The sequence below is a fragment of the Vidua macroura genome, chromosome Z (assembly GCF_024509145.1).
Source record: "Vidua macroura isolate BioBank_ID:100142 chromosome Z, ASM2450914v1, whole genome shotgun sequence".
NCBI classification, from domain to species: Eukaryota; Metazoa; Chordata; class Aves; order Passeriformes; family Viduidae; genus Vidua; species Vidua macroura.
Genome location: NC_071611.1, coordinates 3,640,655 through 3,647,539, shown reverse-complemented (window position 1 = coordinate 3,647,539; position 6,885 = coordinate 3,640,655).

Here is a 6,885-nt window from a genome sequence, read left to right as displayed (position 1 = left end):
TTCAGGGGTCTATCAAAAATGCTCAGCCAGGATCTGTCGAGTCTTCTGCTGTGCCTCCCCATCAGTCAGCTGTACTTTCACTTCCCTTGAACATCAAAAATAGCCATTTCCCTAATTAGTACACAAGCTATGTATTCTTTTTCTTTTTCAATGTCACTGCTAAATTCCTACACAAATAGGATTTTTTTTGATCTTGAAAAATTAGATTTTTCAGTCAACAACAAGAATGTTAGCACAAGTCTTTTTTGCCATGGTGTGTACATAATTTTGCACACTACTGCTATCAGGATGCAACATGGAGACACCATGAGCAGCACTGGAGCTGCTGTTTACCTACCAAGAAATTATATCAAAGCAAACCAAAAAACAAGCAAGTAAAAAAAATTCAAGTGAAAAAGCAAATTATAGTGAATTTTAAAATTCTTTCTCTAGGTTAACATTTTCCTCATGGAAAACTCTTTTTCATGGAGACAGGGTGAAATATTTTTTTATTCTTTTTTGATAAAATAACTGTGTTTGACAGAAAGCTGTCAGGAAAAAAGTGATCTGAGTTTCACTCAGCATAAAAACTACACCTCAGCAAAAAGGAGGTATTGGTTCCGGGCATGGAGCAGAAACTCTGGAGTCTCTGGGAGCTGGCTTGGGGGTGAAGAGAAGAGGAAGAATAAGGATTCATCAACAGTTTCTAAGAATAATCCAAAGAAGCAAATGAGCTCAGGGAAATGCTTTGTCCACAGGGTAAACTTTCCAGATATAGATGAACAAGCCTTGTTTTTAGACCCTGATGAAAAGTAGTCTGAAACATTTGTTTCTCTTGGCTGTGGTGGCAGGGGTTAGCTGCACATTTCTGCTTGTAGTGGCATCCAAGAGTCTGGGAAATGTTACTTCTCCTGAGGAGAGGGTGCTTTGGAAACAGTGGTAAATCTCAGTTTCAATTAAAGCAGCCATGCAAGATGTTTTCTTCTTTTTCCTTTTTCTTTTTCTTTTTCTTTTTCTTTTTCTTTTTCTTTTTCTTTTTCTTTTTCTTTTTCTTTTTCTTTTTCTTTTTCTTTTTCTTTTTCTTTTTCTTTTTCTTTTTCTTTTTCTTTTTCTTTTTCTTTTTCTTTTTCTTTTTCTTTTTCTTTTTCTTTTTTTTTTCTTTTTCTTTTTCTTCTTCTTCTTCTTCTTCTTCTTCTTCTTCTTCTTCTTCTTCTTCTTCTTCTTCTTTTTCTTCTTCTTTTTCTTCTTCTTTTTCTTCTTCTTTTTTTTGTCTTCCCTTTTAATTTTTTTCTCTTTCTCTTTTTCCTTTTCTCTTTCTTTTTCTGGTTTGACTGACTTCCTCAAAGTGGAGTCATTGTAACGTGGCATTGTGGTTCCTCACTCTGCAGCTGGAAAAATTCTGCCAGGCCACAGACTTGGGGAAATGATGTTTGAATTGCCTGCACATACTTTCTGAGATGAGACAGGGTCTTCTCAGTTGTCTGAAAGTCCTGGAGAAAAGCACATATTCTATTTTGCAAAGTTTTGTATGCAGGCAAGAGTTTTGAGGCAAAGCACTGAAAAGGCAAAACCCATTACAGCTGCAAAGGAATTACTTTGTCATGAGACTCAAATCACACAGAGATGATGTATAAGTCAATCTTTCCTCAGTCTATTTTCTTTTTAAGTGTTGTAATCCTAGAAGTGGGTTAGTGCAGGGATTGGAGGTGGCTCTGCTGTCATGAAAACTGTTTTATTGGATAAAGGAAACTTTTCATAAAGAAGTGTCTTCAAGAGAAATTCTTCAGACCCTTTGAACTACACCAAGCCACTCTATTTTGTTTTCCACAGGGAAAGAAAGTAGCTGCATGTAGGACTATGTCTGGAGTGACTTTTGCTTCCACAGGAAGCTCTCCTGAATGTTTGAATGTTTGAAAGGGCTTGTATGTGGCAATTCTCCACACCAGTACTTCACAGAAGCATAAAAATATTTTCTTCAATTCAAAAATCTAGCAGAAAAATGGCCAGCCATTTTTTTCCCTATTTTGTACTCTCTTAAAAAAAAAAAATTCTGATATCTCACTCTTAACCACCCAGGAATGTACCACAAATTGCAAATGCTAGCTACTATTTTTCTTTGACGAGCTACTACAGTAATCTTTGACATTTCCACATGACTGAAACAGTCACCACAGCTTTCATGGCCTAATAAAATGGCATCACACTGAAATGGAATTTATGCCATAGTTATGGATGTTGAGCACAGGCTGTTCCCCGACCATGAGCCAGAACAGGAACTGTGGCTTGAAATTTTAATCGAGTCCTGAGTGTCAAGTTAGGGAAAGTATTGCATATTTAAGTGTGTTTATCTTCCTCTTACAGATTAAAATTGTATGGGTGCCTTAGAGACAGGCTATTATCTTATCTGCTTTAAGCCATGGAAAATAATTTTGTCTAAAATGTACATGTAAAAACTCTGCTCTAATATTAATTCTTTTAAACTCAGAGATATGGCACATTCTTTCCAAAAGTAAAAGGCATTTTCTTCATGAGGCATCTACATATCTCTTGTCTTCAACACGTGTTGCACTAAGATATTTTGGCCCCAGTGTGCCAGGGACATCTCTGCCAGTCTTGCCAGAATAGCTAAAATTAACTTTGCCACTTTCTTCATATTTATATATCTATGATGAAACAAAAGATTCCAGAGTGTTTTTTAAGATATTTTTTTTCTAACATAGACTAAAGGGAATCTGTACTTATTTCCTGTTTGTCTTTGGCACAAGGACTTGAATATTTCTTTCTTGATCTGTATAAAACACTGGGCAATCTCAGCCACAGATTATGAGCTTTTGAGCTTATTCCCCTTTGATATATCTAAACTGGCTTCTTATCAGTCCTGTGTGCACAGGGGAAGTGGTAGATTTGGTTCATAATGCATATTTAGACAGGAGGGATTGTAATGTCACCTTTCCCTCATATGCAACGTCTCCTAACGGCTGTCAGGAAGCCATGGTCTAAAAAATATGTGTACCTGGGCTTATTACTACTTAGAAATGAAGCAGTGACTAGTTAATGTTTAATTATTTTGGTGAGCTGCAGTTTAATTTCATATGTGACATAAAACTGAGGCCTGGAAAAGCCTCACTGGGACACTCAGACACACTTTTATTACAAGAGGGAAAAGAAAGGAACCTAAACAAACTACGTGAAGTTTCCACGGGAAGCAAAGAACAATCCAGAAGGCAGCAAGCCAGACAGAAACCACTCAAAACATTAGAAACAAAACAAAGATAAAACAAAAGGCAGAAATTCCTTTAAAGACAAGTGCACCAATTAACGTCTGAGCAGATTTGCATTCTCCTGAAGCACACCAGCAACTTGATTGAAAGGAATGGCAAACACAAACCTCCACACTGTAGGTGGTCTTAGACAAAATTTACTGAAGTAGTGCTTATATCAAATAATATGGAAAACAGACCCAAAGCCACGCATTTATTTTTAATAATAAGCTTAGAAATGAAGACATAGGGAAAACAAATGAGGATGGTCTTGAATGTATTAGGCTTAGACTTGGGAAAATGATCCTGTTCCCATCTCTGTCAAACAGTCTTGGTTTCTTTGAGCTTGTGGATGAAGAACTAACCCTCACTATGCCTCAGTTTTCCATTTTGCAGGCAGATAATATTTGTTTTGATATCTCTTTTAAAAATAAAGTTTTTTGAAAATATGATCTCTGAGATATTTGGAGTGATATATGTTTCTTATGTGGCAGCTGTAAAGTGCCATGGACACTATGGAATTTTGATCGTCATTACTGCATGTATACATTACAAAAATAAAAACAAAATGCATGTTCAAATTTCTTTTGTCCAAATCTCTGCTATCAATATAGACCAATCTGTTCCCCAAGGCAATGTATCACTTTTACAGTTATCAAGACATTGCATATGAGCTATCAACCGCAGGAGAAAATCAAGCCTCTGCAGAATATTAGTGCTAGCAATTTTTTTTTTTTTTAGATTTCAACTGAGAGATCAGGAGTACTATCAGCAATTCTGCAAAAGCTTCAGCAAATCTGAAAAAGAACAGTTAAAAAAAATAAAAGTTTAACTTCTGAAGCTGATTAATTTGAAATAATGTCATCACAAACTTGTTCTAAATATACATTATTTGTTTCCCACAGCCCTTCAACAATTAGCATTATGTAAGGTGTCTGCATGTTTGCATAGATGATAACCCCCAACATTTCTTTATAGATCGATACCAATAGCACTGTCTGATCCCCTGGCAAGATGCAATTTCTAATGGATGCACCCATTCTGCTTTCAGTTTCAAGCACAAACCTATCTCCTTCTAAACACCAGGCTCCTTTTCAGTGGTGTTTTTTTCTTTTCCATACGTTCTCTTTTCCAAGAGCACTTTAGAAAATCAGGTGGATGTGTAAGATGGGAAATAGAGAAAATTTGTGCATGTGCTCACTCATGTTTGAGTTCCTCCTCTCCCTCTGCATCATCAGCTTCTAGTATCATGGAATCAGAGAGTCACAGAACCATAGAACCATAGAATCATAGAGTCATAAAACAATAGAATTATAGCATGATTTGGGCTAGAAGGGACCCAAAAGATCATTTTGCTCCAACTCTCCTGCCATGGGCAAGGATGCTACTCACTAGACCAGAATGCTTATGGCCCATCCAACCTGTCCTTGGATGCTCCCAGGGATGGGGCATCCACAACTTCTCTGAGCAGCCTTTGCTAGGGCCTCACCACCCTCTGAGTAATTAATTTCTTCATAATATCTAATCTAAACCTGATCTCTGTCAGTTTAAAAATGTTGCCCCTTGTTCCATCACGATCTGCCCACTTAAAAAGTGCCTCTCCCTCCTTCCTATAAGCCCCCTTTAGAGGAGGTTGGGCACATCAAGGTCTCCTCAGAGCATTCTTGCCTTCAGGCTGAACCTTGCTAACTTTCAGCCTGTTTCCACAGCAGAGGTGCTCGAGCCCTCACAGATTCTTTATGGTCCTTCATGTTCTTCCTTGCAGCTTCAGCAAGCTGTCAGTGACTGATCCCTGCCCCCTTAGACAGTGCCACAAGCCTTTTAGTTCATTCTCTTGAGGTAAAGGGCTGACAGCCTGCCTCTCTGCAGTCCACAGATGCAAAATTGTGACCGGCTCCTGCCTTGGTGATCTTTGACATCATTTTCCATGAAAGCAGTTTGCATTACCTTCTCTAGGAGTCTGGTTTTAAAATCACAGAATCACAGAATGGTATGAGCTGGGAAAGGCCTTGAAGAACACTGAGGTAGGACACCTTCCACTAGACCAGCTAGCTCTAAGCCTTGTCTAACCTGGCCTTGAACAAAGAAAAGCCCTATCTTCACTCAGATCTTTTCAAGACACATAAATGACCACCCTTGAAAAATGAACTCTGAACCCAGAACACAGGGACAGAATCACCTGCCAACCCAAAAATGGCATCTGTGACCTCTTCCTGGCCCAGTATTGGCATCAAGAAGAGTCTGCTTCTCTTTCCCTGTGCAATCACTGTATTGAAGGACCTAATTCTATCATGAACTCTGTAGGTGACTCTTGGCCATGATATAAATGCTCAGTGTGATAAGGATCAGGCTTCATGATGCAGATCCTGTTAGCTTAAAATCTGTATATTGAACCTCTCCTTCAGTAAATCTGTGTACAGTAGATACACTGGTCAAATACCAGGTTTGCACATTTCGCCAGGTATCCAAGGGATGAAACCTGAGCCTTGCACATCATCAAGTGTCTAATTCCAAAAAATTGGAATTTATCTCCTAAAATGCTGTAACTTGTTTGGAAGTGTTCATTTTGCCTTTTGGTTTATACACAAGATCTCTTTGCAAATCCTGGCAAGGTATTTGTGCTTGAATTATGTTCTCCTTCACGAGTTGTGTCATTGGAGCTGCCTAAGCTGTGTGGCTTTTGAAAAAATAAATCTTTTTTATTGAAATGAAGATAACAACCAGATCGTGAAATAGGAAGAGACTCAAATGATGCTTAAAGTGTGATCTATTGCTAATGGTATGAGCTGCATAAACTTTTACAGAAGTGTTTTCACTCAGACCTGAATTATTGATACCTACTCTGTGCTGGGTGAAAAAAACAGATGTGATAAACAACAAAACAACTGTGACAAAGAAGCATTTTATTGTTTGTTATTTTATTATTATTTACCCATTCATAAAGATGAAGAATACAGAGCAGTCCTTGTCACTGAACTTCAGTAGAAATCAATCTGAGAAATTATTAAAAGAATTTAATCTTTGCAATGTTTATTGAAGCAATCTGAAGGAAAATGAGCTGAAACTGGGTCTCTGCAACCCATATATCTCCATGCATTTCTTTTCTAAGTTGAATAGATATCCTTCAGGCATGAATCAGGGGGATGAAGTGATAATTAAAATGTAGAAAACTGAATTAGCTGTATTTTTTTCTGAACATTCTGCAAAAATATAAATAGAGACAATTTGGGTCTTTGCCTACCTATCCACTCCAACTTTCCTCTTTAATATGAGATTAAGGGAGTATCTACCATAGGTGGACTTAGAATCTAAAATACGTTAAAGAAAATGTATTTCCATATCATGCTTTGAAATTGGTGGCAATAATTCCCTAGTCTGTTATTAAAGCCAAGACTTTCAGAGGATTACAAAGGGTCTGTCAAATACTTAGATAAAATATTCAGAGTTCTGGAAGGGTCAAGCCTCTTGTGCTCCTTGGTGTGTACCAACTTCTAGCTACTGAGACTCAAGAAGAAGCTTTTCTGCCCTTCTGAGCAGACTTTGCCTTAATTGCGAGGTCTCTGGCCTTTCAGAGCAGGTGGCTCTGTATGACAATACAGCTGCTGCTTCTGGCTGTTCCATGGTTTTATTGTCCTCGGAGAAGAAA